Raw genomic sequence first — 21,223 nt, 5'->3', positions numbered from 1 at the left:
GGCCTCCTTCCTGCCTATTTGCTGTGTCGCTGTCTATGAACCAGCAAGCAGGCGTGTCGAAGGTTCCAGAGGAGGTGAGCGCGGGCGTCAGCCAGGGGTCCAGCAGAGCGGCGATGAGTGGAGCAAGCGGCTCTGGGCGGCAGGCGGAGTGGGCCAGGGCAGAGGTCGCCAGGGCGAAGCCGGGAACCGCAGCAAGGCCCGAAATGGATGGGAGGAAGGGCCTGGGAAAACAGGGTGGTCAGAAGGTCAAACGCAACTGAGGGGGGAGTGGGGGGGTTGTGGTAAAGAAGCGGACTCGAGGCGGGCAAAGAGTTACCTTAAAATTGAGGCGACTAGGTAGCAGAGCAGAGTCACGGCCGTCGAGTCTCTTGCGGCGGAGTTCAGCACAATCACCTATCCTGGGGAAGAGGAGATGGGAGTCAGGAAGCTGAGCAGACAGGAAATGAGAGGGGGCAGGGTCAGGAAGGGGGCAGAGGGGGGGGGGGGGGGCGGCGGTGGGCTCGCGCAGGCACCTCAGACTGAGCTCACACTTCGGCCTGAGGGAATGGAGGCCCCCCCCCCACCCCCCCCCCCCACTCTATATCCACAATCCAGCATCGGGCCACAGCAATGCCTTGGGCTCCATTGCCGCCAATTCTCCTTCAGCTGCTCGGTGAACTGCGTTACCCCTTTTTAGGAACGCGGCGTCTCTCAAGCCCACACGAAAGGGAACTTTCGGCACGTTCCGGATTAATCCGTGTACCTGCAGCTTGGGGTGTGGAGGGGGCGGGGGGGGGGGCGGTGGGGGGGGGTCATTGGCCTTCAGCCACTTGTGGCCCGCATCCTGGAGTTCTCCCCCTTAACCTCCTCCTCTGCCTAAACCCCGGAGCCTGTGACCAAGGCGTTCCCCCCCCCCCCCCCCACCTGTAGTCTCTCTTACTTTGGCGTAGCGCACAGATCCCCCTCTGTGTGAGGGCCTCCGTGGGCTTTCTCCAACGACGGCGCCGTGAGACTGTCAAGTGGCACAAAAGGGGGCCATTCTGCCCACCGTGCCTGTGCTAGCTCCTTGCCGTGCCTCACGCCTCCCCCCTCGCCCACCGCCTTTCCCCCCCCCGTATATCAGCACGCTTCTCTTTGCAAGTATTGATCTGAAGCCCTAGTTTTTTTTTTTCAAACACCTTCCCTCGTTCTGATTGACAAGTTGGCCTTGGACGGTGTTGATTCTCCTCAGAGGAGCTCGGGCCGACCTTGGGCTCCTCCGGGATGCTGTCCCGGCCGACCGTCACCTAACTCTACGCAGGCTGAGAATTGGGCCTGGTCCGGGCAGCTCACCCGCCGGCTCCCCCCCCGCCCCCCGGGCCAACCGTAGCTATCAAAGGGGCTTCCATTTGTTGACCAAGTTCGATCGCCTGCAGAAATTAGACAAACCCTTACAACCCTGTCCCCTGTTGTCAGGGAACTGCTTCGCTAGAGGATTATGGAATCGCAGAACTGCCATGGCGCAGAAGGAGGTGTTGGGCAGGGTTTAGAAAACTCCAAAACATATCATGGAGTTTACCTGACCTACAACTTTTAAATAGTTATGAGGAGCATAAGGGCCCTCTTTCCGTCTGTTATGCAACAGAGACCTGAAGTAATTTTCAACAAAACAATGTTTATTTTATGAATTCAGTTAACATTTTATAAACACACCGTAAACATTTTATCAACTACCAACACAAATACCCCCCCACAGATACAGTACTCTATATGGAACCCTTAATAACTTTCCTAACAACATCCATAAGCCAAATCCCTTTTTAACAAAGCAGTAGGTATAAATTCTTTACACAAGGCACTTATCACTTTTAAATTATCTGATGGTCTGGACATCTTTTAGCACACAGAGAGACAAAATGAACCTTCCTTGTCTGAATTCAGCTTTCAACTGCCTAAAACGAAAGCAAAACACAAAGCCACAAACAGCTTCCAGCTCAAAACTAAAGTGGAAGCCAGACGCACAACTCGCCTTCACCCCCACAGTGACATCACTGCTGCTATTTGATAAACACCCATTTCTTAAAGGTACACTGCCACGACAGAGGCCATTCAGTCCACCTTGTTTGAACCAGCTTTCCTTAGTGGCAATTTACTCCATTCTGTCCCCCCCCCCCCCCCAACTTATCCCCGTAACCTGATGCATTATTCCATCCCGGACCGCAATCCAATTCCCTCAGGAAGGCCTCGATTGAGCCTGCCTGCACCACGCTTTCAGGCGACGCATTCCCGATCCTAACCCCCTCGGCGGGCGAAAAAGTTTCTCCTCCAGTGACGGCCCGCTCCTTTAGCCAATCCCATTAAATCTGTGTCCCTCCCGTGCTCGATCCTTCCACCGACAGGAACAGTTTCTCCCCCCTGTCCGCTCTGTCCCCTCGTGTTTTTCAACACCGGACAGAGGAACAGATGAATCAGGATCAGGCCCAACGGCCCCTCGAGCCTTCTCTGCCATTCAATAAGATCTGACCGTAACCTCCCGTCAAACCCCCACCCGGTAACCTTTCACCCCTAATAACCTTTCACCCCCTTCGTTAATCGAGGATCTATCCAGCTCTGCCTTAAAAACATTCCAAGATTCTGCCTCCGCTGCCTTTTGAGGGCGAGAGTGGCAGAGAACCCCCCCCCCCCGAGAGATAATATTTCTCCTCATCTCCGTCTTAAGGGGGCCACCCCCCCCCCCCCCCCCAGGTTCTAGATTCTCCCGCAAGAGGAAACGTCCTCTCCACATCCCCCCCCCCGTCAACACCCCCTCAGGATCTTAAAGGTTTCGATCGAGTCGCCTCTCCCTCTTCGAACTCCAGCGGGTACAAACCCAGCCTTTCCTCATCAGACAACCCGCCCGCTCCTCTCATCAAATCTCCTCTCTTCCTCCAGGGTAAACAGCACCGACTTGGCCAGTCCCCCCCGGGTAATGGACGTTCCTCGTCCCTGAGATCGACCCCGTGAGTCGTTTCTTCGCCTATTCGAGGCCGGGTTTCAACTTACATGAAGAGCAAAGTCTGGTCCTCGAGACCTGGGTGACTGCATCTCTTTTCGTGCCTGGGGGAGGGGGTTGGGGGAGGGAAGTGAAAAACAAGTTAGTATCCCTCCTTCGTGCACAATGCCCAAAGTTGAAGATGTGAACCTTTTGCGTGTTATATTCGCGCTCAGGACCCTGAGGCGGCTGGCTTAAACCGCTGAGTGAGTTTTTAGCCGGGGGGAGGGGGGTGGGCAGGGCACACGAAATAGAATGGGTGCCCACCCCACCCAGCACTTTCCCACCCACACACCTAAGCTCACCCCCTAATATGGGTGGGGAGGGGGGGGGCGGTTACTGAGATTGGCCGCCATATTTGAATAGATAATCAACGGGCTTGTTGTGCAGCGCGTTGCGCTTGATCGGACGCTCGTCTGGCGTGAGCAAGAGCGGGCAGACCGATTCTGTTTCTCCAACAAAACGTTTTCCAAGTTCGTGGGGTGGGAGGTGGTGGGGGGGGGTTCGATCTTCAGGGCCTCTCTTTGGTGAGCGGGGAAGGAGCCGACCCCCCCCCCCCCACAGTGAGGGGGCGGAGGAGCCACCCGGCCTGTGTTGGCAGCCTTCCCGCGGGGCGTTGCGACTGAGGTTTCCGGGAGCGTGGCGGGGAACGTGTTGGCTCCGTCCACTCCATCTTTGTCTCTGGTTGGGGAGTGGGGGGGGGGGTGGGGGGGGTGGCAGATGCGTCCCCCAACTCCCCCCCCTCGCATCCCATCCCCCGCCATCCCCCCCCCCCCCACCCCTCCCGACCCGCTCCTGTAATATTCCACCCAAGGTGTCAGCTCGGTGTACCCGTCTGCGTGGCTTCTTTTGAGTCTTGCGGGTTCAGGTGCCACCCCAGACACTCCAGCTCACATCCCAGACTGACTGACCCCCCCCCCCCCCCCGACACCCGAGGGAGCGCCAGAGTGTCAGAACACGAGGCGCTGGAGCAGGCCGTTCGGCCCATCCGCGGGGTTAGGGGGGGGGGGGGGGAGGTAGAAACTCCAGAATGATGTCCGTCTGTGGTCAGAAATACTTCCTTGTCTAAAGATAAGGAGACAGCTTATCATTAAACTGTGCTCCCCCCTCCCTCCCCGCGTTCCAGATTCCCCACCGGGGGGGGGGGGCTCTCAGCGTCCAACCTGTCGAGCCCCCTCGGAGTATTGTCTGCTTCGATAAGATCGCCAGGGGCTGGTTTAGCTCGGTGGGCTAGACAGCTGGTTTGTGACGCAGAATGAGGCCAGCAGCGCGGGTTCAATTCCCGTACCAGCCTCCCCGAACAGGCGCCGGAGTGCGGCGACTAGGGGCTTTTCACAGTAACTTCATTGCCATACTTGTGACACTAATAAAGATTATTATTATTATCATTCTTCCAAACTAAAAGAGACTCTCGGATATCAAGCAGAGGTCCCATCTAGTCTCCGGGCGGGCGTAACAGATCCCACCACAGTCTTTGACAAAGAGCTTTTTAAAAAAAAAAATTTAGAGTACCCAATTCATTTTTTCCAATCGAGGGGCAATTTATCACGGCCAATCCCTGCACATCTTTGGGCTGTGGGGGGGCGAAACCCACGCAGACACGGGGAGAATGTGCAAACTCCACACGGGCAGCGACCCAGAGCCGGGATCGAACCTGGGACCTCGGCGCCGTGAGGCCGCAGGGCTAACCACTGCGCCGCCGTGCTGCCCTTTGCCGAAGAGTGTTGCTGGATTTGCACACTAGTTTCGGGGGGGGGGGGGCGGAAGGTTTTGTATTCAACAGTGTTAATTGACGAGACAAAGTCTGTCAAACTCTCCGACGGGAATGGTTTAAAATGCCACCTCCCCGGAGATTTTTTTTTTTAAACACAATTTCAAATTGAATTCCTCCCCCACCCCCCCGGCTCACTTTTTCCCCCTGTGCCTCTTTCCCCCCCCCCCCCCCCCGCCTCTATGTTTCACTTTCTCTACCTGATTTGACTCGGGTTCAAGCCCTCTCTCTCTCTCTCTCGCGCGCGCCCTCAGAATCGGCCGAGAGGAGACACAGCAGCACTGCGATCCCTACCGCTCCCCAGAATGTCCCGCCCTCCTTCAGCAAGCCCAGAGGGTAATGCAGGAAATGCAGCAGGTACGGTTCCCTCCCCCACCCCCTCCTCCAACCTCCCCCCCCCCATCAAGCTCCCACTGACCGCAATGTAATAATGACCACACAATCTGTTTTTTGTGATGTGGACCGAGGGCTGAATATTGACCAGGACACACCGAGAAGGGGGGTGGGTGGGGGGTGGGTGGGGGGTGGGGTTTGGAGGGGTGGTTGGGTGGGGGGGAGATAGCTTTCCTTCGATGCTGTGGTAGCCACCACTAGCTGTACTATATGTATTACGGTAGGACACATATACTGGAGGTACATAGGTAAATCCCTGCCTGCTGGTTCCGCCCAGTAGGTGGAGTATAAATGTGTGTGCTCCCCGAGCTGTAGCCATTCTGGTTCCAGCTACAGGAGGCACAACATCTTTGCTCAATAAAGCCTCGATTATTCCACTGCTCCCGTCTTTGTGGTAATTGACGGTGCATCACTGAATTCATCATTTTTCACCCTGTTTAACCCACAATTAGATTCCAGTCTGTAACTCACTCCCGGGTATCTGTTATTCTATATATAAACCACCCCGAACCCCTCGATTAGATTCCAGTCTGTAACTCACTCCGGGTATCTGTTATTCTGTATAAACCACCCCGAACCCCTCGATTAGATTTCAGTCTGTAACTCACTCCCGGGTATCTATTATTCCATACATAAACCACCCTGAACCCCTCAATTAGATTCCAGTCTGTAACTCACTCCTGGATATCTATTATTCTATATATAAACCACCCCGAACCCCTCGATTAGATTCCAGTCTGTAACTCACTCCCGGGTATCTGTTATTCTATATATAAACCACCCGGAGCCCCTCGATTAGATTCCAGTCTGTAACTCACTCCCGGGTATCTGTTATTCTATATATAAACCACCCCGAACCCCTCGATTAGATTCCAGTCTGTAACTCACTCCCGGGTATCTGTTTATTCTATATATAACCCACCCCGAACCCCTCGATTAGATTCCAGTCTCTAACTCACTCCCGGGTATCTGTTATTCTATATATAAACCACCCTGAACACCTCCATTAGATTCCAGACTGTAACTCACTCCCGGGTATCTGTTATTCTATATATAAACCACGCCGAACCCCTCGATTAGATTCCAGTCTCTTTGTCCATTATTCCTGAATGTGGTAGTCACCACTAGCTTTATTATATGAATTACGGTAAGACACATATACTGGAGGTACAGGGGTAAATCCCTGCCTGCTGGCTCCGCCCAGTAGGTGGAGTATAAATGTGTGTGCTCCCCGAGCTGTAGCCATTCTGGTTCCAGCTACAGGAGGCACAACATCTTTGCTCAATAAAGCCTCGATCATTCCACTGCTCCCGTCTTTGTGGTAATTGATAGGGCATCAGATGGGGGCGGGGCTTACCCTCTCCACCGTTTAACATATCTAAAAAAAAAAGACGCCGGTTCGCGAAGCTTACCTTTGCTTTGGCTGAAGCTGCCAAACAAATACTTGACTTTGATCAGGAACTGGGTGAACAATGGAATGTGAGTTAGCAGAACATACGCACATAAGAATTAGCAGCAGGAGCAGGCCACTCGGCCCTGTCCGCCCTGCCCCCCCCCACCTCCATTCGATACGATCAGGTCTCCTCTGACTGTGGCCTCCGCCTCACGTTCCGCTGCCTTGCGTACGCAGTGGAATTTCCAGTCATCCAAATCCCCCCCCCCCCCTCCCCCCCACATGTAGGCCTTGGTGAGGGTTCCCGACCCTTTCAGGCAGCGAGTTCCAGATTCCCACCACCCTCCGGGTCAATAGGGTTTCTCCTCAAATTCCCTCTCAATCTCCTGTCCCCCCTGACCTTAAATTTATGCCCCCTGGTTATTGACCCCCCCCCCCCCACCTCCCCTCGGACGAAGGCGGGAAAAGTTTCTTCCCATCTACCTTTCCTAGTGGGCAGCACAGTGGTTAGCGCTGTTGCTTCCCGATGCATCTCCTCTGCACCCTGTTCTTTGGGGGAAGACAGGTTCGGGAATTCAACCAAGGTGCACTGAGGTACTTCCGAATCGAGTGCCCTCATTGAATTCGTACATTTTGATTCATGTAATTGATAGGCGAGTTGGAAAACGTAAGGCTCTTGGGAAACACGGGTTTGGAGTTGGTTGGAGTTTCGAGGTTTCTCCGCAGTCCAGGCTGAGGAGCGGGAAAAGGCAAAATTTTGAGGCACCGCAGTGCCGCCACTGGCTGGAGGGTGCAACTGGCGTGACAAGTTTACATAGGGAATTTCCGTGAGAAATGGAAGCATTGGAATTCAGGATGAACAGTGTGGTCGAAGTAGCAACGTATTTCTTCAACCGGAACTGCATGTAAATGTTACATTTTTAATATAGACGCAGAAGTCCAAAGGTGTGCAGGTTGGGTGGATTGGCCGTGCTAAATTGCCCCTTCGTGTTTAAAGGTGTGCAGGTTGGGTGGATTGGCCGTGCTAAATTACCCCTTAGTGTTCAAAAGCTGTGCAGGTTAGGTGGATTGGCCACAGTAAATTGCCCCTCCGTGTTTAAAGGTGTGCAGGTTAGGTGGATTGGCCGTACTAAATTGCCCCTCCGTGTTTAAAGGTGTGCAGGTTAGGTGGATTGGCCGTGCTAAATTGCCCCTCCGTGTTTAAAGGTGTGCAGGTTAGGTGGATTGGCCGTGCTAAATTGCCCCGTCGTGTTCAAAGCTGTGCGGGTGAGGTGGGGTTACAGGGTTGGGTGGAGGAGTGGGCCCAGGTAGGGTGCTCTTTCAGAGGGTCGGCACAGATCCGATGGGCCGAATGGCCTCGTTCTGCACTGCAGGGATTCCACGATGCCTGCTGTTAGCGTCAAATTTACATTGCAGAGCTCACTGGGGTGCTCACTTGCTAATGGTGGGTTGTAACTGTGCCATGTAGGCCGGAGCTTCGCTTCAAACCCCAGGGCAGTTTAAACTTGGCCACGGTGCTGGTAAGGGGCGGAACTGCCACCTTGAGTGACCTAATGCAGGAAACCAGCCGGTGTCGCCGGTTTACTGAGGTGATCTTTACTCAGTCCTTTATTTATTTGCAGAATGAAACATTACAAGCGTATGCCTCCTAACTCAATCGCACGCACAGTTTTAGCAAACGTCTCTTTTAAGTGAAATAAAAATGGAGTAAAATAAACAAACGGTAGGGGAATGACAGACAGCCTCTGGTGGGGCGTTGCAAAAGAAAACAAAATCAAGAACGGTCGAAGAAATCAAGATAATGAGCCATTCCCGGGGTTGAGGTGCCCTCCAGCCCCCAGTGGTGCCAACCGGGCACGGAAGGCCTTGGGCGCGATTCTCCGCACTCACGACGGTGCGGAGAATAGCGGGGGTCGTAAATTTTTACGGCCACGCTAGTCTGACGCCCTCCCGCTATTTCCCCCCCCCCCCCACGCCTGCCTCCCGACACGAATCGCTGGCGCCGTTTTTTTACGGCGAGCAGCGATTCTCAGCTGGCCGATGGGCCGAAGTCCCAGCCCTTTACGGCCGTTTTTAGGAACGTCAAACACACCTGGTCTGACCGTTCGTAAAAACGGCCGTAAAGTTCGGATCTGGGGAACCATGGCACCGATTGGCACGGCAGTACCATGGCCGTGCCAAGGGTGCCATGGGCCCGCGATCGGTGGGCACCGATCGCAGCGGGTACTTACCCCGCGCACTCTTTGTCCTTCCGCCGCCCCGCTGTATCCATTCGCGGGGCGGCTGAGGGGCATCCCGGCCCGCGCATGCGCGGGTTGGAGTCTTCCAATCTGCGCATGCGCGGCTGACGTCATGTGATGCGTCAGCCGTTGCTAACTCTGGCAAGCGGGCTTAACGAAATTCATTAAGCCCACGATGCCGGGGTTCACGGCCGCGGGATGCTAGCCCCGACCGGGGACCAGAATCGGTTCCCGGTCGGGGGGGGGGGGGGGGGCGGAGGCTGGCGTCAAACCCGCCCGTTTTTGACGCCAGCCTTAGGATTTCTCCCGGTTTGGGAGAATCTCGCCCCTTGGGTCTACCGGCAGATATCGCATGTTCCCTGGTCGTGGGGACAGCCACAATAGAGGGGCAGACAGCCAGGTTGAGCGACCCCTTGACCGCTCATTGCCTGGACCTGTTGAACATACAACATAGAACAGTACAGCACAGAACAGGCCCTTCGGCCCTCGATGTTGTGCCGAGCAATGAGCGTTGATGGCCACTTTGGCTTACCAGGTGCTTCTCCTGCCTCATCGCCACCCCCTGCCGTACCCCCTCACCGAGTGACCAAAGACAGGGGGCTGAAGTCTAGCCAAAAATGGAGGAGCGGCCCCTTCAAGGTAACCAAAGAGGGGGCAACTCCCCTTTGCCCGCGCGCAAGCGAAACCCCGATTATGCCCTACACAACTGAGGTACAATTACAATAACCATCAGCCCCCTCAGGTTAGAGAGGGAGGAGGGTGAGAGGGGAAGGTGAGCGTTGTCAGTGACACGTTGTCGACACTCACTGTTAAGGCTCATGGCGTAGCATTGGCTGCTCGGGTGAGGTGGCAGAGGTTATTGAGGACCCATGGAACCCCGCGACGTTGGACGTTGGCAGAACATCTGCAAAAAAAAACAAACAAAGGTCCAGGCTGTGAAAAGCGGCGTTCCCCCAGCTGCGTGTACCTCGCGAGGCAGAGCGGCAAGAGGAACCTGACGTAGCGGAGGAGAGGGTTAAGTGTTTTCAGCCAAGGCTTCTGGGGCCATAGAATCATAGAATTTACAGTGCAGAAGGAGGCCATTCAGCCCATCGAGTCTGCACCGGCTCTTGGAAAGAGCACCCTGCCCAAGTTCAACAACGCCACCCTATCCCCATAACCCAGTAACCCCACCCAACACTAAGGGCAATTTTGGACACTAAGGGGCAATTTAGCATGGCCAATCCACCCTAACCTGCACATCTTTGGACTGTGGGAGGAAACCGGAGCACCCGGAGGAAACCCACGCACACACGAGAAGGATGTGCAGACGCCGCACAGACAGTGACCCAAGCCGGAATCGAACCTGGGACCCTGGAGCTGTGAAGCGATTGTGCTATCCACAATGCTACCGTGCTGCCCCATATCAATACCATGCTCCATATCAAGCTGGGCCTACTAAGAGTCTCTCCCACTCTTACCGCCAGTTACCTGGGTCTGTACTCGTTGGAGTTTAGAAGGATGAGCGAGGGGGGGATCTTATTGAAACTTACAGGATGCGAGGCCTGGATAGAGTGGACGTGGAGAGGATGTTTCCACTTGTAGGAAAAACTACAACCCGAAGCCACAGCCTCAGACTGAAGGGACGATCCTTTCAAACAGAGATGAGGAGGAATTTCTTCAGCCAGAGGGTGAGTGAATCTCTGGAACTCTTTGCCGCAGGAGGCTGTGGAGGCCAAATCGCTGAGTGTCTTTAAGACAGAGATAGATAGGTTCTTGATCAATAAGGGGATCAGGGGTTATGGGGAGAATGCAGGGGAATGGGGATGAGAAAAATATCAGCCATGATTGAATGGCGGAGCAGACTCGATGGGCCGAGTGGCCCAATTCTGCCCCACGTCTTATGGGCCCGGTTTAAGGTTGAGGGATCGCCCTTCTAAAATGGGGGCGCGGAGAATGTTTTCGAGGGTTGCCGGTTTGTGAAATTCCCCCTCCCCAGTTGGGCAATGGAGGCTGGGTCCTTGCTCCAGGCAGCTGGCATTAAACGGATAACTCTTGCCAGTGCAGGCAGAGAGTGGGCCCCAACTGCGTGGGGCCTTCCGGATGAGGCGCAATCTTCCGTGGCGTGTCTGAGCACGGCTGCTCCAGAACTGGAGCCACGCCTCCACGACAGGGACACCGATCGCTAACCGATGGTCGGTCTGCGGGGGGGGATTCTCTTCCTCGGAGAACATTGGAGGCTGAGCCATCGAATATATTCAAGGGCTGTTAGACAGGAGCCAAGGGTTGGCCATGAGGGGACAGATGGTGACGGGGAGGTCAGGCCACACCCTAATCGGCGTAGTAAGGCCCGAAGGGCCGAATGACCTCCTCCCACTCCTATTTCTCCTGATCTTATGAACAAGAGTATTTGTGTATTTCCTAATATATTCACCCCCCCCCCCCCCCCCCCCCCCCCCACCCTCGAAGATTCTCAATTACCTTTACGTTCCCTCGATCGGATCGCTCTCTCCCCACATTACATTCCCGCCAACCTAACATCACGAGCAACCGCGTCGTAGAATTCCTGCTGCACGCAGAAGGAGGCCGTTCGGCCCATCGAGCCTGCACCGACCCCCTGAAAGAGCACCCCACTCTCCCACCCCATATCCCCGTGACCCCACCTAAACCGTTGGGACTCCAAGGGACATTTTAGCGTGGCCAATCCTCCACCTAACCTGCACATCTTTGGGCTGTGGAGCGAACGCAGACACGGGAGGTGTGGGGGGGGGGAGAACGTGCGACCTCCGCACAGACAGACACCCGAGGTCGGAATCGAACCCAGGTACCTGGCGCTGAGAGGCAGCAGTGCTAACCACCGCGTCAACACATTGTCATTTCCTGTTACACTCCAAAGTTAGGAAGAGAGGTTGACATGGGAGTTATTGTCAATAAAAACTCTGGAATTAAAAGCCTAATGATGGCCGTGAAGGCCACTGTGGAGCTCGAGGAAGGAAATCGGCCGTCCTGACCACAGCCTGGCCTACCTGGCTCCAGGCTCCCAGCTCAAACGGCCGAGTGAGTCTCAATTAGGGACGGACAATAAACGCAGGCCCAGCCAGCGACGCCCGCATCCCCAGGAGCTTTTGGACGGGCCAACCAAGGGCTACCAGGCCCCCCGTGATCCTGTGACCCCTCTCACCAACTCTGGGTCTCACGGGTGAAGGGACAGCGGGAGGGAAAGGCAGCTGGAGGCGGAGCGGTGATGATCCGGCGGCGCGCTAGCACATACACAGCGGGCTGAATGGCCTCTTGCTAGGCAGTAACCGTTCGATGATTCTATTCCGGGACTTGCACAGCTCCCAATCCTATGTGGATTCTGGGATTTGATCTGAATCCTGTGGAGACTCTGGGATTTGATCTGAATCCTGTGGAGACTCTGGGATTTGATCTGTATCCTGGGGATATTCTGGGATTTGATCTGACCTGCGGAGACTCCTGGATTTGATCTAAATCCCATCCATGAAGGTTCTGGGATATGATCCGAATCCTGTGGAGACTTTGGGATTTGATCGGAATTTCCAGGATTTGCTTGGCTCCGAATCCTCCGGGGCTCCCGAGAGGTGATCAGAACCAGGCGGGGATTCTGGGAAGTGGGCTGGATCCCCTCGCAATTCCGGGACTGGCTTGGCTCCGAAGCCTCCGACGCTGTTGGGGTTTGACCTGAATCCGGCGGAGGTCCCGGGGATTCGAGGGCTGAATCCCGCGGAGGTCCCGGGATCGGCTCGGATCCGAAGCCCGGGATTGGATTCTGGGAACCGTCCTGGACGCCGCGGAGATCCTGGGTCAATGAGGCTGTGCCCTATCTCGCTCCCTCTTTGCCCTGGGATGATCGGCCACCTGCCCGTTAGGCCCACCTGCCCGTTAGGCCCCCCCCCCTCCGCCAATCTGCCGATGCCAGAGTAATCGAGTCCGGTCTTTACCAGGGTGAGGGTGTTGAAGATGACCACGGCCAGCACAGCGCAGCCAAAAAGCAGAAGACCAGCAGCTCGGCGGTGACGCACTGCCTCGCGGGCAGCGGGCAGTTACACCTCTCCTCTGGGAACCAGGGCTTCTCCTTCACAAACCATTGGCAGGGTGGCAACACGGTCGCCATCGGGTAGGGGGCGGGGGGGGTGGAGAGGCGCCGACAGACAACAGGGCGGATGAGGTCGGAGGTGGGAATCCGGGGCCAGGGTGATGGAGTTGGGGGGGAGGAGGGGGGGAGGGAGGAGATGGTGAGGGGGGAGCTTAGCTCCAGTGAAGGTGAAAGGGAGGGGGGGGAGGCGGGGGAGGGGGGGGGGGCAGGTTGGTGGTGGAGGGAAGGGAGGGGGGGGGGGGGGGGGGGGGGAGAGGGGAGGTGCGATTGTGTCAAGATTCTCCATTGTGACTCCAGTCTCGCCCTTTGTTACTCTGACTCAGCTCAGCAACAGCAACCGCAGACCGGCCTGTTGACAGAACGACGATAGGTGTGTTGGAAACCTCACTGCTTAGCGGGCCGCGGTTAAAAGAGGGCGAGGAAGCCGCCTCACAAACTCCCAAAAGCCTTCCCAGCATGCTCAGGCCCAGGAAGCCAAGGAGGCAAGACGAAAGCTGGTCGGAGGCAGCCAACTACAGACACGGTATAGTTACAGCCCCCTGGGCGAGCATGTGGGCAATTCCAACACCCCCCCCCCCCCCCCCCCATCGGCCCGGAGTCACAACATAAATGTTATGGGGGCGGCGTTTTCAGAACCCCAAAATGTAACATGGAGTTCAACCAACCTCTCCCTTTAATGTATTGTTGCTTTTGAAGCACACAGCTTGGTCCCCAGGTGTGGTATTACAATTATGGACACGTGGGTTTTTAAACACAAAACAACGTTTATTCCATGAATTCAACTTAACCTTTTTAAATAAACATTGGACCCCTTAACACCCCTTACTTCAAAGATAACCCCGAAAATAATACAGCACTAAATAATCCCTCCAAATGTTCCTTCAAACCTCCAAAAAGGCCTTTAAACAGAAGCACATCAGGTTAAAGAAATGAAAAAAATGAAAATGGTTTATTGTCACGAGTAGGCTTCAATTAAGTTACTGTGAAAAGCCCCTAGTCGCCACATTCCGCCGCCTGTTCGGGGAGGCTGTTACGGGAATCGAACCGTGCTGCTGGCCTGCTTTCAAAGCCAGCGATTTAGCCCAGTGTGCTAAACAGCCCCATTACTATTATGAGTTTCAATCACCCAAATGATTCAGAGATAGTCTTTCCTGGCAGAGATCACAGCAGATCCAGCTCACTGCAAACACCGACACACCCAAGCTCTTTTTCTTCATGCAGCTCTCTCTCAGCAAACCAGCCAGGCACTTTTCAGCTGCTCTCTCTCAAACTGAAACTAAACACTGCAAAATGGCTGAGCTAAAAAACCCCAGCTCCACCCACACTCTGACATCACTTCAGTAATAGGAGCTGCTCTGTTTCTTAAAGGTACATTGCTTAAACATCCATTTCTTAAAGGTACTCTCACATGACATAGGTGAATCGACAAATAATTCTTATAAACCTGTCGAGAGTTTGGGCCTACACTGCCCCAACGAGTTACAGGCACCAGATTTGTACGTAAAACATTTTTAAAAACGGTTTATTTACCACAAGGAAAAAGATTAATATATCAGGATAAAAGTGGAACAGTGCTGTTCTAACTGTTCCCAAAACCCCGTCCCACCCTCCACCCAGACACACACAGGACAGACACGCAATGGAAAGGAGGAGGAAGGGGGAAGGTTAAAAAATAACAGGGAATAAATGGTTCCTTGCTGCCGACGTACCCACCTTTGTCGCCAGCGATGCCCTTTTTTAAAATATAAATTTAGACTATCCAATTCTTTTTTTTCCTATTAAGGGGCAATTTAGCCTGGCCAATCCACCTACCCTGCACATCTTTGGGCTGTGGGGGTGAGACCCACGCAGACACGGGGAGAATGTGCAAACTCCACACGGACTGTGACCCGGGGCCGGGATCGAACCCGGGTCCTCGGCGCCGTGAGGCAGCAGTGCTAACCTCTGCGCCAGCCAGCGATCTCCTTCAACCAGAACCTGCAGGCTCTCTAAATCGTCAGGCAGAGAAAGAGGGATAGACCACCTCTTCGAGCTTATTAATCATAGAATTTATAGTGCAGGAGGAGGGCATTCGGCCCATCGAGTCTGCACCGGCTCTTGTAAAGAGCACCCTACCCAAGGTCAACACCTCCACCCTATCCCCGTAACCCAGTAACCCCACCCAACACTAAAGGCAATTTTGGACACTAAGGGCAATTTATCACGGCCAATCCACCTAACCCGCACATCTTTGGACTGTGGGAGGAAACCGGAGCACCCGGAGGAAACCCACGCACACACGGGGAGGATGTGCAGACTCCGCACAGACAGTGACCCAAGCCGGGAATCGAACCTGGGACCCTGGAGCTGTGATGCGATTGTACTATCCACAAGGGGCTGGTTTAGCTCACTGAGCTAAATCGCTGGCTTTTAAAGCAGACCAAGGCAGGCCAGCAGCACGGTTCGATTCCCGTACCAGCCTCCCCGGACAGGCGCCGGAATGTGGCGACTAGGGGCTTTTCACAGTAACTTCATTGAAGCCTACTCGTGACAATAAGCCATTTTCATTTCATTTTCATTTCATTTCAATGCTACTGTGCTGCCCCTTAATCAAAAGAATGTTTCGTCAGGAGGGACAGGGATTAACTGCGTCCCTTCAGGCCTACAGCGAAAGAAGTGTGCTTCCCTCTACAAAATGGTGTCTGTCGGGGTTCGGCTGGGCAGCACTGATTGCGACGGGAGTGCAGGAGGAAAACTAGGTTCAAATAGGAGGATCCTTACAATTACAACTCATATTACCTGCACCACAGGGGACCACAGCGGCTCAAGAAGGTGGCTCACCAGCTCCTTCTCAAGGGACAATTCGGGACAGGCAATAAAAATCTGGGCCTAGCCAGCGATGCCCACATCCAATGAATGGATAAAAAAGCATCTCTGTGTCAAGCGCAATGAAGATCTCGAGCCTCTCGTTACCTCCCCTGACTCGTCGCTGTAGCCACCCGAGTTGGCCACTTCCCCACACAAAATGGAGAAACACAAAGACAGCAGGGGGAAATTGGAGAATACTAGAGAAACAAGCAGTTTTGCAGAGTTCCTGTGTATTCTGCCTGCAAAGAAAGCAGACAGCGCCGAAACCAGCAGTTTGCATATTAATGAAGCGATCCCCGGGAACAATGGATACAACGATTAGCTACATTTGGGACATTCTATAGCAGGTCAGACTTCCCGGCGCCCACGGGAGTCTGAAACAAAGGAGACAAACAAGCCGGGGAGAACCGCCCAGTGATCGAGAAACGGCCCCAGTATTGGGGAATTCAAACCAAACGATTGGTACGGGATCCAATCGATTGGAAGTAAGCTCGGGGTCCGCCCAAAAGGGCGCGAAGCCCCTGGGACCTGTGAAAGACAGGTCCCAAGTTCAGTTCACTCTCTTAGCCGGCCCTCCCAGCAGAACATCTCAGCAGCTCTCGACGAACTTGACCGTAGGAAGGAGAGGCCTGGCCGATTGCTGCACCACCAAGTAAGTGTCATACAACGCACGCTACGAGATAGACACTCCTGACCCCTTAGTCCATACCAGCTGGAAGCCTGCAGATCCAGTACAGAGCAAGAGGCCACTGTTCCCTGATCCGGCGGGTTCCCTTATCCAGATAAGTATTGGCCTATTAGAGGTAGGAATAGTTTAGTCTTTTAGTATTATATGCATGAGTAGCGAATAACTGTGTATTAATAAACGTGTCTTGTTTTGAACCTTACTAACTGGTGTATTGAGTCATTGATCTGAACTTGAACTTGAACCTCGTGGCGCTATCATAAGGATACCTGGCGACTCTAGAGCTAAGGAATAAAACAGAGCCAATTGAGTGTAAAGCACACTCACCAGAACGAGCAACAGTCACCGTTAAGTATGGAAGGATGTCTGATAGGAAACTGTAGAAACCAACTATTTTCTAATACACCTGATCGGTAAAAGATAGCTATTTAGCCCTAGTTTTAAATACCCATTTTAAATTAAGGATTTCAACACTCATAACCTCAGCTCATGATTAAAACACATAATTCATCACGGACACATAAAGCCCGACACACGCATACGCAGTAGAGATTAAAACAACACTTTTACCGGGCAAAGATGAGAAAGCCATTGCTCCAACAAATATAATTTCAAAGACAGTTTGACACTATACTCGTGCGGTACTGTTTGTCAGATCAAGGACGTAGCAACACCACGGCAACATTAAGGCGCAATTGTCCACAATGTGGATAATAGAGAAGTCAGCAGAAGTCCAGCTTGAACTGGATTTGATAATGGCACAGAATCACCTTCCATAACATGCACAGGTATTCAAACACGAAACATTTAAAACTAATGTTGCACATTACAGACAGACAGCTAACCGTCAAATCAAACTCATTTGATTCGAACCCAAAAAAATTAGGATTACATAGGGGTGTAGATAGATGGCTAAAGACTGATATGATTTAGTATAACCGTGAGGGTCCGTATGGCCATCTTTATTCATGAATCATCCATACTTTGATCAAAACTATTCGCTGTCTCTGCACTTTCACTTTTCCACTCTAACTCTTGAAGTAAATGTAAGCTGTTTTGCCGGAAGCAAGAAACCAGTTCGGTATTATTTTAAAAGTTAAATTGTGTACACATTGCTTCTCGTTAAGTCCTTTTTGCTCGCCGGACTCATTAGAGGATAAGATTTAAGTGACTCTCAATTGTAATCAAATAGAGGCAATAAACGATTCTTATTTGCACCTGAGAAGTTTGAACTCAAATTTCTACTGCATTTTAGTGTTGACAGTGCCACTAGATCCACATGGTAGATCTCCTGTTATGGGAGCGGCGTTTTCAGAACCCCAAAGTGAATCATGGAGTTCAACCAACCTCTCCCTTTAATGTATTGTTGCTTTTGAAGCACACGGCTTGGTCTCCAGGTGTGGCATTACAATTATGGACACGTGGGTTTTTAAACACAAAACAATGTTTATTCCATGAATCCAACTTAACCTTTTTAAATAAACGTTGGATCCCTTAACACCCCTTACTTCAAAGATAACCCCGAAAATAATACAACACTAAATAATCCCTCAAAATGTTCCTTCAAACCTCCAAAGGACTTCACCTTTAACAACAGAAACACATCAGGTTAAAGACATTACTATTATGAGTTTAAATCACCCAAATGATTCAGAGATAGTCTTTCCTGGCAGAGATCACAGCAGATCCAGCTCACTGCAAACACAGACACACCCACGCTCGTTTTCTTCATGCACCTCTCAGCAAACCAGCCAGGCACTTTTCAGCTGCTCTCTCTCAAACTGAAACTAAAAGCAGAAGTGAGCTCAGCTACCCCCACACTCTGACATCACTTCAGTAATATGAGCTGCCCCATTTCTTACAGGTACATTGCCCAAACATCCATTTCTTAAAGGTACTCTCACATGACACTCTTCGATACATAATACAGGATAGTACCATTGAGAGTTGCTTGGTAGCGCAGGACTTGTGTATTGCCAACGAGGGAGACATTTTGTCGAAGTTTTTTGTCTTGCACTCATCACGACAAATGCAAGACGGCCAAATTTCAAACAACCATAACAATTTACATTACAGAAGAAAAGGGTGTCAGCAAGTGAGCTCGGATTGGCTGAGGCATTGCCATGGTGATAGAAATGGGTTCCCCGAAGCTCCCGGGTAATTAATAAAAAAGGCGCAAGGCTTGAACATATTCCTTTTATTTGCAGAGAATGGGTCCCTTTGTATGGATGAATGTATGTCGCTTTTGGTTTTGGTGTGATACAATTTTCTACTGAAACCCCACAGCAAACCTGAGATAAGATGAACTCAGAGGGTTAATTTATTTTCCCACACACACTCAAAAGGCCGGGCGAGAGTGGCAATGTCGACCCCTACCCACCCGCACATTTAGCGAGGGAAAGATGTACATTGCAAAGACCACAGAGAAAATAATCAGTGTTCACACGGGTCCAGAGATCAGTATCAAAGTCCAACGTTGTATTCCTGCTCAGAGGTCGGCAGGTTGAAAACCGATGCTGGACAATCGACTTTTCCAGTGGAATTGACTTCCATGCTGAGATTAGATGAATCAGCCTTGTAGGTACAGAAGTTCCAGTCGAAACGCTGTAGATGGGGGCCAGGAATTAGAACACATGCGGCTGCTCACAGATTGGTAAAGAAATGCACACTGAGCTTTCTAGCTCCACAAGCTCTACCAGCTAGAGGTTCATGTCACAAAGATGAACTCAAGAGGGTTAATTTATTTCATAGATTTCCTGCTGTGCAGAAGGAGGCCATTTGGCCCATACACCTACCCTCCAAAAGAGCACCCCTACCCACGCCCACTCCCCCGCCCTACCCCCGCACATTGATCGTGGCCAATCCACCCACCCTGCACATGGTTGGACTGGGGTAGGAAACCCACGCGGACACGGGGAGAACATGCAAACTCCACACATTCACTTGAAGTCTGACTCGAACCCGGGTCCCCGGTGCTGTGAGGCAGCAGTGCTAACCCCTGCGCGACAGCGACGTGGCACCTTCAACGTTACGAACTGTCCCAAGGTGCTTTGCAGCAGCAGTGTCACAGAACAAAATACGGCGCCAAGCCACATGAGGAGATATTAGATCAGAAGATCGAAAGCTTGGACTTTAAGGCGGGGGGGGGGGGGGAGTGATGTGGAGAGGTTCAAGGAGGGTACTCCAGAGGTTGGGGACTCAGGAGCTGAACATAAGAACCAGGAGCAGATAGCGGCCCCTCTGGCCCCTTCCGCCATTCAATACATCATGGCTGATCTCATCTCCGCCTTCCCGCCCGCTCCCCACGACCCTTCATCCCGCAACAAATTAATGAATGAAAATGAAATGAAAATGGCTTATTGTCACGAGTAGGCTTCGAATGAAGTTACTGTGAAAAGCCCCTAGTCGCCACATTCCGGCGCCTGTTCGGGGAGGCTGGTACGGGAACCTCTCTCCCCCTCCTTCAGTGTGTTTAGTGTCCCTGCGTCCATCACACTCTGTGCTAGAGAGCTCCGCAGATTCACCACCCTCCGCGCCAAGTGATTCCTCCTGATTTCTGTTTTAAATCTTACCCCTCTCCCCCCTCTGGTTCTGGAACGTCCAACACGGGGAAACATCTATATGCACCCTGTAGATCCTGGACCTAGGTCCAATCCCCTTTAGCACCTTGTGCACCTCAATTCGACCTAGAATCATAGAATTTACAGTACAGCAGGAGGCCATTCGGCCCATCGAGTCTGCACCGGCCCTTGGAAAGAGCACCCTACTCAAGCCCACACTTCCAACCTATCCCCGTAACCCAACCCAACCCAACCTTTCTGCACACTAAGGGCAATTTATCACGGCCAATCCGCCCTAACTTGCACATCTTTGGACTGTGGGAGGAAACCGGAGCACCCGGAGGAAACCCACGCAGACACGGGGAGGACGTGCAGACTCCGCACAGACAGTGACCCAAGTCGGGAATCGAACCCGGGACCTTGGAGCTGTGAAGCAACAGTGCTAACCACTGCCCGACCGTGCTCCTCCCATTCTTCTTGGGCAGCACAGTAGTACAGTTGTTAGCACAATTGCTTCACAGCTCCTGGGTCCCAGGTTCGATTCCGGCTTGGGTCACTGTCTGTGTGGAGTCTGCACGTCCTCCCCGTGTCTGCGTGGGTTTCCTCCGGTTTCCTCCCACAGTCCAGATGTGTGCAGGTTAGGGTGGATTGGCCACGATAAATTGCCCTTAGTGTCCAAAATTGCCCTTAGTCTTGGGTTGGGTTGTGGGAATAGGGTGGGGATGTGGGCTTGAGTAGGGTGCTCTTTCTAAGGGCCAGTGCAGACTCGATGGGCCGAATGGCCTCCTTCGGCACTGTAAATTCTATGATTCTAAGCTCCGGCGAACAGAGGCCTTGAGCTGCTAGATCTCTACTTCACCGGGCACGATATAGGCACGGCTGCCAATGGCGAAGCCACTCTAGCCACCTGGGGTGGCCACGTCCCGATGTCAAAATGGACACTTGCAAAGAGTGCAGGGAAAATTGGACAATGCTGAGGAAACAAGCAGGTGCAAGGTTTGCCTGTGGGTTGGAACTTGCAGCTCCCAGACAGAACTGATACTACAAGCCATTAGCGTAGTAACGAGCTATCTCCGGGGACAAAAGAGAAACATTTAAGCAATCGGTACCAGGGCAGACTCCCCGGCGCCAGTGGAGACTAAAACAAAGGCAGACCAAAGGTCACCTAGTGGTCGCCCAGTGATCGAGGAACAACCCCGTTATTGGAGAGAATCAATACAAATGATTGGGACATGGTCCAATTAATTGG

At 52.9% G+C, this 21,223-nt stretch overlaps 1 long non-coding RNA gene across 2 annotated transcripts; it reads right to left on the bottom strand.

Annotated features, from left to right (window-relative positions):
* Positions 1–291: 291 nt before the first annotated feature.
* LOC119958422 lies at positions 292–13,016 on the bottom strand. 2 transcript variants are annotated; one of them, XR_005459023.1, is made up of 5 exons: positions 12,728–13,016; positions 9,594–9,690; positions 6,566–6,614; positions 3,001–3,054; positions 292–398 (listed from the first exon to the last, which is right to left on the bottom strand). It is a non-coding gene; the product is annotated as an uncharacterized LOC119958422 (long non-coding RNA). The 2 variants fall into 2 exon arrangements; XR_005459022.1 differs by lacking the exon at positions 9,594–9,690.
* Positions 13,017–21,223: the final 8,207 nt, after the last annotated feature.

This window comes from Scyliorhinus canicula, chromosome 29 (genome assembly GCF_902713615.1).
Source record: "Scyliorhinus canicula chromosome 29, sScyCan1.1, whole genome shotgun sequence".
NCBI lineage: Eukaryota > Metazoa > Chordata > Chondrichthyes > Carcharhiniformes > Scyliorhinidae > Scyliorhinus > Scyliorhinus canicula.
Note: the sequence above shows the minus strand (reverse complement) of the source record. Positions and strands in the feature narration are given on the sequence as shown.